The sequence below is a fragment of the Acomys minous genome, assembly GCF_964271855.1.
Source record: "Acomys minous genome assembly, chromosome: 2".
In the NCBI taxonomy this organism is placed as follows: Eukaryota; Metazoa; Chordata; class Mammalia; order Rodentia; family Muridae; genus Acomys; species Acomys minous.
In genome coordinates, this window is record NC_140484.1 from 36,332,013 (window position 1) to 36,343,237 (window position 11,225).

The following is an 11,225-nucleotide window of genomic DNA, read 5'->3' on the forward strand; positions in this document are numbered from 1 at the left end:
ACTAGCTGGCTATTTTCACAGAGGACAAGTCACCTAGACTCCTAGGACCTTGGCTTTCTCAGCTACACACTGAGTAAAAAACGAGTGGATAATTTCTTAGAGGTGCCTTAGCTTTAATGCTGCAGCGCTAATACTGTCAGTTGGATGCAGCTTCAGGAAGGCATAGTGGTTACTGCCTGGGGGCTCATTGGGTCCATGGGCGATATCCCACCTCTCAGGGGCTCACCTGAAGTTACATATTGAATGAGGGCAGCAAACATAATTTCATACCACCCACTTACTGACTTTTGTGTGTGCATGCACAGGTAACTAAAAAGAACTTTGAGTTGAGGAGGATTAAATAAGAAGAATGGCTGGGGGAGGGAGGGCTGCAGAGATGGCTCAGAGGTTAAGAGCACTGACTGTTCTTCAATTCCCAGCAACCACGCGGTGGCTCACCGCCGTCTATAAGAAGTGATCTGATGCCCTCTTCTGGCATGCAGGTGTACAGTCAGGTGGAGCACTGTATACATAATAAATATAATAAAATCCGAAGAAGAAGAAGGAGAAGAAGAAGAAGAAGAAGAAGAAGAAGAAGAAGAAGAAGAAGAAGAAGAAGAAGAAGAAGAAGAAGAAGAAGAATGGCTCACAGGGAATAAGCCATCACTCTACAACCTGTTTGCTCTCATCCTTTCAAACGAGCCCCAGGGGACGGACTGTCTGCTCCTGTGCATACCTTTCTAAGGTCACAGAGCACACTCCTTCCAATGGACACTTACTTTCAGATAATTGCTTGGAGTTCTGCAGCTCTTGAAATTGCCCTGTGTATTTAAGCAATTAGCAATCCGTTTTCACATCTTCTTATTGCTGCGCACGAGGATCTGAAACATAAAAATGCAAATTGTGGGGAATGAAAATAGATTTGAGATTGTTTGCACATAACTTGATCTTTATGAACAATTAAAAGTTAGCAGATTTTTAAATGATCTTTGAAGGTACTAAAGTAAATAGAATAATTATATCACCTGTGTGTGGATTTAGTAAAAAAAAAAAAAAGCAGGAAAATTGTCATCCTGAATTTTAAAAAGATAGCCAAGTGTAGCTTTGATATGACTAAAGAAATACACTACAGGGAAAAAAAAATTAAATGTGATGCAGAAAAGTCAAATCTCGGCACTCTAGCAGGTCTCATACTAGTGACTTCTTCAAGATGCCTTTTAAGGGTTCAAGTTGTGAAGGAAAAAACAGAAAATAATTTAAGATGAACAAATAGTTTGAACTTGAGAATTTGTCTGGAGTTAAAACAGCAGGCATTGTCAAATGATACAAAGTGATGTTAAAAAAAACGAGAATATTTATTTTTATCCTGTTTACTTTCTGTGTATGAACTTGAAACTACATTACTAGTCAAGAAATTCATTTTTTTCCCCGTCACCATCTGCCTAGGTTACTTTAGGTAAATCACTTTAAGCTCTCCAGAGAGAATTGTTGCTATGCACGGGAATATCATTTTATGAAAGGGTGACTAGAAACTTTGAGGAAACGATGAAAATATGCTGACAGGGATGACACTGTAATTTGCAGCCTTATTGCAAATTAAATAAATTCTGGAAGTAGATGTCCACATTTAATTGGAAAACAAATGACCCAGTTTCTCTCTGTATTGGATCAGCTTCCAGTATTGAATTGGGATGTCTGTCCTGGAAAGGGCTTGATCGCTGGCCCTGAGTTGTAGGTATAAGCTCCAGATTACAGGTGACAGAATTCCTGAGGTTTTTTATCTGTACAGCAAAGCGAAGAACAGCCCTTTCTAAGGTCGAAGAACAGCCCTTTCTAAGGTCCAAGTCAAAGCCACCAATGTGTTGGGACATCTGGAAACTGAGCTCTTCTGCTCAGAATGATGTGCAGTGGTTCCATTTTAGAGGTCTAAGCAACTTTCCCCAGAGAGTATGTACAAATGAGCAGTTGTATTTTCTTTATCGCAAAATTGTGTGTTCACTTTGTCTCAATGACAATGTAAAAGTCTGTGCCACCTGCGGACTGGGGACTTTATGCTACCTTGTGAAACCCAGAGTGTTGTGAGGAATGGGGGAATGTTGGCGTTAAATTACAGAGATGATTACCACGTGGGACTCAAAGCCTCACTACACAATGTTTAGGAAGGGAGCCTCATTTTGAGACTGAGCTTTCCTGGGGTCTGTGGCCTTGCTTCCCACCAGTGGATGTGCTGAACTCCTAACCCCCAAAGCGATGGTCTTGGAGGTGATAAGGCTCTTGGAAAGTGTCTTCCTGAGGAATGACATAAGCATACTAACAAAGGAAGCCGCATAGGAAGCTTGTCCCTCTTACCGCAGGATGGCACAGCAGGAAGGCCTTCCCTTTCCACTGAATCCGCACGCGGTGCCCTGACTCCGAACCTCTCATCCTTTACAACCAAGAGAGATAAATCTGTTTTGTTCGCTTAGAAGCTTTCCCAGCCTGTGGTGTACTTTTGTTATAGCAGCCAGAGCTGACTAAGGCAAGCTAAGAGCAGATGATCAGAAGTGAATTCTATGCAACTCCAGGATTGAGCTGGAGGAACCAGCTGAAGATGCTGAGGAGGGAGAGAGAAAGAAGCCATAGCAAAAGGATTTTGTTGAATGAAGGAAGGGGTGGCACTGAACACTGATTGACAGGGCAGCATAAGAAAGGGTGCATATAGGGAGGTGTGAGAAGTGTGACAGTCACACAGAGGTTACAGAGGTTACAAATGCGTGGGCAGAATGTGAGGGGTCAACAAGAGTCAAGGGTGGTGGACATCAGTGAGTACATATATATGACTGGCTACCGAAAGTGTGTTCCTGAGATGCTGTGTGAAAATGGAATTATCCTAAACTACACGATGCTTATTAGTTAGTTCAAACGAAGTGCCATCTGTCAGGGAAAGAGTTCCTGGGTAACTCAAATCCTAGTTCTCCGAATTATTTCTTTTGCAATTCAGGATTATGTTTATGTAAATTTTCTTAGGGCAATGGACAACTGAATGAAGCAGCTGGACGAAAAATACTCAATTGTTTTAGTTTTGGGTGTGGTGGCAGTAAAGTACAGACTGTTCCCAACTGAAAGAGACCTTTGCCATCCCTGATCCAACTCCTCATCCTCCAGCTGGGAAAAAACAAGGATGAAGTGTTCATCTGTAAGCAACACCCTGAGCCTTAACTGAAGGTTAACGGCTCTGCACATCCCAGAGCTGGCTGAGCAGCTATAGGTAGGACCCCACAGTCCTCCCTCCCACTGACAGGTCCTCCTCTGCATGCACTTCACAGGGACCAGTGTGTTGTGTGGGGAGAGGCCAGCACCCATACCTACGCCTGCTCTCACTCTTCTCTGGGGGAGGTGGCGGGAGGGGCTTCCTGCTCCAAAGTCCTGTAATGGTTCATCAACTCTTTAACCCCTGCTTCCTAAGACTAGCCTAAAAGAATTCATTGCAAATCTCCAAGGCAGGAAAAAAAGAAAGAAAGGAAGAAAGAAAGAAAGAAAAGAAAAGAAAACAGAAAGAAAAAGAAAAAAAGAAAGTAATTGGTTCCCCAATATGGCCAGGGACTGTAGTAATATATCGTACAGAAGTAGACAAATGATGCTAAAAGAAAAAAAATGTATTTCCCAGGAAGCAATAAAGCTTTAAAACTGAGTGTAGGAAAAGAACAGAGGAGGCCAGTTTCTCTGCAGTTCTTCCAGAACTTGTCAAGAACGACACCTGAAACTGGTCCAAGTTTCATAGAGCCTAGGAAACCACAAGTGAAGATGCCGTAAGCCTCTAAAAACATGTCACTTTGCCCTGGCTTTCTCTTCTCCACACACCATCTAACTTTGCTTGTCATTTCTCGTCAGAGATCTCACATGCATCTCTAGTGATCCAGAAATGAGGCCTGTATTTGTGACTGCAAAGAGTGCATCAAAGAGGAATTCTGAGGGAGAGGCAGAAGGAGGAGAGAGAGTGTGTGTAATTCTCAAGCAGAACGTCTTTATTCTCTGTAAGCATCATAATTCCCATGCATAAGTATGGTTCAGAATTTAATATCAGAGTTTGAAAATATTTTATTTTTCAGTAGCAGCCTTGCATCACCTAGTTCTTTTTCTTTTTCTTTCTTTTTTTTTTTCTTTTTCTTTCTTTTTTTTTTTTTGGATTATTTTGTTTGTTATTGTTTAACTTTTTTTTTTACTTTTATTGAATGTCTGTGATTTACATGTCATGCACCAAAATCCCTCTCCTCTCCCCAGTAAAATAAAACAAACAGACAAACAAGCAATCTTGTCACAGAAGCTGTAGTGTATCATACAGTATAGCCTTTTGTCCACATATGTTTACTTTCAAATGTTCATTGCTACGAGTCATGGGTCTGCTTTGAGACCTACACTGTAGTTACTGGATCCTCACCGGCATATCCGTGTGTTGGTGTGCACACTATTCTAGGATAAAAATAAAATCAGGGCTGTGGAAATGGAAGAAGAGATCAGGAGGGGAATCAAAGTGGAGGATGGAACCTGAAAGCAGCAAGAGAAACAGTTGGGGGGCAGAAGGGGACCAGGAAGACACGGAGGTGAATGGGAGAGGGCAGTGGGGAGTGACAAGAATACAACACAGTAATTTGTGCACAAAAGAATGTGACAGTGAAACATGTGTCACTGCATGCCGGCCAAAAACTTAATAAAATAAAATAAAAATAAACTGGGTGTTCAGAATATTTGTTGAGTTACGAGTTATGGTGAGACTACGTTGGTTATCACAGCAGGCAGAAGAATTTCCAACAGTAGGTGTTTTACAATTATGCAGTCTTTCCCTAGCTGTGGTTGAGAGCTTATTTTAGCCACGAGCCACTGCCACTGATAACTGCTGAGAAGTGTGGGCACGTGAAGCCCTGCCTGGGTCTCACACTGGAGAGCAACAGGGCCTGCAAACACATGGATTTATTGGGAGCACATGGGCAGCAGTACCTCTTGGCTGAGAGCTGACGCTCAGCACTGACTCAGCAGGACCCATAACCAAAACACGCTCTTGTGACTTACACTGTCCAGGCCCCAGGAGATGCCTCTTTATATCTCTTGCCTTGTGTTCCTGGCTCAGAATGCTGCTGACTATCCTTTCTGAGTGATGCCGTGAAGGCTTTGGGGGCAGTGATTGCAGAGACAGACACGATAGAGTGTTGGGAGCATTTAAATATTAGAAATCAAGATAAATTCGTTGCCTTGCCAAGTTCTCCCCGGCAAGTCTCTGGAATATAACAAACTTTTACTGATCATTTATTATTTCTCAATAGTGTCAACTAATTATTTTCTTTATATTTTAAAACTTATTTTAGTGTTTTTGTGTGTATGTATGTTTTGCCTGCATTCATGTACGCATGTGCCTGTGTGTGTATGTATGCATAGAGAGGAAGGCATTGAATTCCCTGGGACTGACTGTAGTTTCAGCTGGTTCTGAGCCTCCATGTGGGTGCTGGGAACTGAATGCAGGTTCTCTGCAAGAACAGCAAGTGCTCTTAACTGCTAACCCATCTCTCCAGCCCCCAAGTGTTTATTTTCTCTCTCCTCTTGTTTCTATATGTTTTACCCAAAGTGCATTTAAAATTACTGTAGTGTTTATAATAGTTCAACATGGCAGTTGAAAATGCTTGGAAATATTTTAATAATTCCTGTCATGCAGGAATTTGCATGCAGAAGTAGTCATAAAACGAATACAATGTCCTTATCAATCAGATAGATGCTGAGTCCTAGAATTCTGAGTAGGTTAAGGTTAAAAATATTTATATGTTTATTAAGACAATGACTTTATATAACGGCAAGTTGTTATAATTGCAGATTCATTTCAGTACTTTAATATCCTATATTCATAAGTTACATGTATAGTGACTTAATTTTAATACATGATTTGAGTATCTCTGAAAAATAAAACTTCAGAAACAAGAAAACTATTTTAATTTTATGTTTAAATTTAATAATTGATAAGATGTATCCATAAGTGTATACTTTGAATGCTGTTTTAGTATTTTTTATGAAAATATAGTCTTTGTGTCTGTGTGTGTGTCTGTGTGTGTGTGTGTGTCTCTGTGTGTGTGTGTGTCTGTGTCTGTGTGTTTGTGTGTGTGTCTGTGTGTGTGTGTCTGTGTGTGTGTGTTTGTGTGTGTGTGTCTTTGTGTCTGTGTGTGTGTGTGTCTGTGTGTGTGTGTGTCTGTGTGTGTGTGTTTGTGTGTGTGTGTCTGTGTGTCTGTGTGTGTGTGTGTGTCTGTGTGTGTGTGTTTGTGTGTGTGTGTCTTTGTGTCTGTGTGTGTGTGTGTCTGTGTGTCTCTGTGTGTGTGTGTGTCTGTGTGTGTGTGTGTCTGTGTGTGTGTGTGTCTGTGTGTCTCTGTGTGTGTGTGTGTCTGTGTGTGTGTGTCTGTGTGTGTGTTTGTGTGTGTGTGTGTCTTTGTGTCTGTGTGTGTGTGTCTGTGTGTGTGTGTCTGTGTGTGTGTGTTTGTGTCTGTGTGTCTGTGTGTCTGTGTGTGTGTGTGTCTGTGTGTGTGTATTTGTGTGTGTGTGTCTGTGTGTGTGTGTCTCTGTGTGTGTGTGTTTGTGTGTCTGTGTGTGTGTGTCTGTGTGTGTGTGTGTGTCTGTGTGTGTGTGTGTGTGTGTCTGTGTGTCTCTGTGTGTGTGTGTCTGTATGTGTGTGTGTGTCGGGGTGTGTGTGTGTCTGTGTGTGCGTGTGTGTTTGTGTGTGTGTGTGTGTGTGTGTGTGTGTGTGTGTGTGTACCTATGTCTATGTGTTGCTGGGGGCAGAGCCCAGGGCCTCCCACCTGCTAAACAAGTGCTCTACTATTGAGCTGCATCTCGAGCCATCATTTTACCCACCCTTAAGCTCACAGTGTAGTATGCTGGGTTTGAACCTTTGACCTACCTGCCTTGGCCTCCTCAGTAGCCAAAATGACAGCTCTACATGACCAGGCATGGCAGCATCTCAGTTTTAAGGAGCTGAAGGGGAAAATATGAATGTCATTATGAAGATGCAAATCCATCAAGGCAGGAGTATTTGAGAAGGAGAAATTTCCCTGGTTTGTCACTACCTGGCAGAAACAATTTAAAAGGAAGGACTTGGCTCACAGTTTCAGAGGCATCAATCTACGGTCAGCTCAGCTGTTTCTAGTGCCATGCTGACACAGGGCACCATGACATGGTAGAGCTTCTCGCCTCAAGGCAGCTGGGAAGGAGAGGGAGGGGAAAGGAAGGAGGACAGAGAAGGGAAGAGAAAAAGAGAAGACGAGGTGTGTTTTTCCTAGCCATGTCCCAGTGCCTGGTTATTCACCTCCTCAGCCAGGCTCCACATCCCAATAATACCCTGATGGTATATCATGCTATGAACCCAACAAGAGATCAATCCATTGTTAGAGCAAATCACTTCTCATGATTGGATTCACCAGAGAGGGACCAACTCACTAACATGGCTTTGGGGATGTACTTTATATCCCCATATATACCCTCTTTATATACCGTAACTGTGTGTGTTGTCCTCAGATTGGGCAGAGAAGGTGGGGAGTATAGGGAGACTGACTTGAGAGTCCTTACTTCCTGGACTGCTAATTATCCCTCTGCAAGAGGGCTGCCTCTTACTGGCTGATCATCCTGTGGCAGAGGCTAAAGGCAAGTAGGCACGGCTTTGGGACAGGACTCTAGTGAACAAAAGACTTACCCCAAGCATGATACTGAGGCAGACATCTATCCATTCCTACATGGATGTCAGAGTTTGCCATGGGGCAAGTTGGGTTATGTGTGTGGTAGGAAGAAAAGTCGATATGGATCACCTGTCCTACTTCTTGCCCATAACCCTCAGGGATGCACCAGCAACCAACTACTATGTTGAATCCTCAGAGGCACTTTCAGCCACTCCTGGAACATTTTCTACACACAGCAGAATTGACCCAGGCGCAGAGCTAGTGGAAAACATCATTGACTACTCCTGCTCAATAGGGTAGGAGACAAAAAAAAATCGAGATTATTTTTATCTGTTCCATGTGATTAAGAATAGTCTTTGCAGCAATGTTTTATAAACAGTTTAGTCATAAGCACCTCGCTAGGCATGTCTTCCAGGACAAAATTTATGGTCTGCCTGTGATCAGCTCTGCAGGGTTATTTTGGCTGAGCCAAGATTGATGTGGTGTTGTCTTCCTGCCAGTCGCCAAACTAGGCACGGGGCAAACTTTAGGAAGGAGACGCTGACTATCAGCTTTTAATGGACTCTTTCAGCTGTGTGAGGAAATTGTGTCTGTGAGGAACAGCCACAGAAGCAAATCAGAGAAGCGGAAAAAAGAGCCGGGGTCATTTATTTAACTAGCAGCGAGTGCATCTCTCTTCCCTAAGCAACCATCTGAGTGAACCCCATGTTGATTACTGCCTGTTCCACAGTGAAATGTTGATGTGGGTTACAAGTAAGCCAAGGACTGCGGACTGTAGGAAGGATGAGCTGCTTACTCTCCAGCAGCCCCTAGATGAGTGGTTGCAACTTTAGCTGTCCAGTACCAACACCGGGACAGCTCTTAACAAGTGTTTCCCAGATCCACTCCATCCCAGTAAGCGACACTGTCTTGGACACGGAACGCTGGCACATTCTAGTTGTTATAGCTTCGCCAATGATTGCAATGTGTAGCCAGGGCTGACCTTTGCTAAGCTGCCTAGCAAGCTATTGGTTGCACAGCAATTGCTCAGCAAACATTCAACAAACTGAACTTGGAGCAAGTAATTTTTGCAGGTGCCCCTTTGAGAAAAGAAAAAAAAAGCAATGAGGAATGGGCTGCACCCTTACAATTGTTGAGCTGCAGGTAGAACAGTTTGTCTAGTAGTGCAGCCCCGTGTCAATAAAAATGGTGTGCGTTTGGAGCAGGGCAGGGTGGGTGGTTTTCATCTCTGTTGAGAGGCAATGAAACAGCGGTGTGGCTAAGGCTTCCTTTTCCAGCTTCAAGTCCAGGGTTGTGATGAAATCATTCGCGTTTTAAAATTGTGCCACATTATTGCCTTTTGCAGAACAAGCAGCCTCTGTTCAGATCGACTCGTTGCCCATTCGTCTAAGACAGATTCAGCTTCCTTTGGTTCCTGGGGAAAAGCTGGGCTGAAAGGCCCTGGCAAAGGGATGAGAAAGTCGCTGCTCTCTAAACTAAACGCACTCTAGATCACTCAGCTTTGTTCTTTAAATTTTTGCCAAAATATGGGTCTGGAGTTAAGGTTAAAAATATAAACATTGGATAAGCTGCTTTATTAAATAATACAATGAATAAAAAAACAGGTGGATAGACAGAAGAATGGGCCAAATAATAACTTACACCCTGGTTGCTGCCCCACTTGCTCTGTAAAGACAAACTAGGGTTCGTCTTAGTACAAGAGTGACAGGGTCACAGAGGCAAACACTACAGTTCCAGGAAAAAGGAGAGAAGGCCGGGCAATGAAGGGCAAAGCTGGAGCCCCTGAAAAGAGACCCTGAGGTGCTGATATGTGACGTAGTAAGGATGAAACCTAAGGTTCAGTAGCGACCACAGGATGCCATAGATGCCTGTGTCGTGCACTGGGGAAAGTTGCAGGTCCTGAGTGCAGCTGGCCCAAGAGAGAGGCCACATGGAGGACAAATGGCAGACATATAGAGCTAGAGTCACACAAATTCTTCAGATCCAGATGCTGCCGCTGTGTTGTCTAGATACTGGATGGGGAGCTATAAGGTTTGGTGTTCACCTTGCCATGTGCCAGTCTTGCTTTGGTCCAGCGTTTTCGCTTCCTTCCCTTGGGAGTGAGAACACTTACAATATGTCACTGTAAGTTAAAGATGTGTAACTTAGAAAGGATTTCATGGGGGCTCGCCATGAAGAGATTGCATCAAAACTTTGGGCTCTTGAACAATGTTGGGACTGTTAAGAATCTGAGGACTCTTAAATTACAACTGAATGGGTTTTCATTACGAGGAACCCATGGAGGCCAGGGTAGAACATGCTGGCTTAAGTGTAAAGTGTCTCCCATGGGCTCATATGTTTGAATACTTGGTTGCCAGCTGATGACACTCTTTGGGGAGGTTGTCAAACCTTTTGGACAATGGTGCACAACTGATAGATATTGATAACTAGTAGTGGGCCTTGGGAGTACAGCCATGTCCACTTCTGTTCCAAGGACTCTATGTCCTGACCCATGTGATGTGAGAAGCCACCACTACAAGCTCCCACCACCGCAAGCTCCTACAAGCACAGACCAAACCAACCTAGTTGCCGTGCAGTTCCTGGCATGGTCATCTGGATCCCCTGAAGTTATGAGTCAAGGTAAAACCCTATTTGGTAAAGAGATTTGGGGGCCCAGATGGGTGGAAATAAGATGGGGAAAGGCAGAGTGACTGTCTTTGTTAGAGGTGAGATTCTCCGTATCTGCTGTTTAATATAACCTTCCCACTTCCGTTCGCCATCAGGATTTCCATAGGAGTGTACTCCAGACCAGTGGCGATTAACTAGATCTGAGTTTACAGTGGTTATCCCCACCTTGTCGATCACAGAACCAGTTCAGGATGGCTAAAAAGCATTAAATCTTTGACATGAGGCTAATGCGTGTTGAAAAAAAAAAAGTCTCCTAGACTATGAAGTTCCCATGGTTCAGGGTCAAGAAGGCGGTAGAAATAGTCTCCTACCCCAGCTCTGAACTGTTCATATCTCTGGGCCAACAGCAGGGCAGTTCCTGAACAACCCGTTTGCTTCCCCAGTAGAAGCTGTGGCTTCTCCTACTATGACGTAAGCAAGGCCTCCTTCCTGTTCACCACTCAATTCAGCAGGGTACCCGCCATCCTGAGCAGCCAGTGGAGACTGCTGTAGTGGGCCTGAGGCTAAATATGTATCGAGTGGGTTTGTGTTAGGTATAATAACGGAGCGTTGCCCGTTGGTTTGGGAAAGCAGCCTACGCATGATTACCTTTTGAGAATTAACTGTGTTAGGAGAAGGGAATCAAGAACGTGAACTGACACAGAGCTAGAAGAACATTAGAAGAAACCACACGCTGTATTAAAAACAACAAGACGGGGCTGGAGAGGAAAAGAGAGGTTTCCCTTTAAAGCCAGAAAAGGAGCTTCATTAAAGGGTCAGGTTAAAGTAAGAGTGGAAGAGCTGCCGCATGAAGTCAGGAGAAGGGAGGGGCCAGGGACTAGAGCGGCCCATAATTGGAGGCTATAAAACTGACGGGATAACACAGCTTCCCAACTCTCTGTCCCAGGGAGAAAGCTG

General features: G+C 43.8%; 1 long non-coding RNA gene across 3 annotated transcripts in view; it reads right to left on the reverse strand.

Moving 5' to 3' along the window:
- The window catches only part of LOC311589903, an 80,852-nt gene extending 70,142 nt beyond the window's left edge, over positions 1 to 10,710 (reverse strand). For 2 of the 3 annotated variants that reach the window (XR_014776686.1, XR_014776687.1), the window contains exons 1-3: positions 8,789 to 9,094; positions 6,879 to 6,963; positions 716 to 846 (exon numbers count right to left, since the gene is read on the reverse strand). This is a non-coding gene — a long non-coding RNA (uncharacterized lncRNA). Of the gene's footprint in view, positions 1 to 715; positions 847 to 6,878; positions 6,964 to 8,788; positions 9,095 to 10,639 lie in introns of those variants that run through there. The other variant, XR_014776685.1, reaches the window with a different exon arrangement.
- Positions 10,711 to 11,225: the final 515 nt, after the last annotated feature.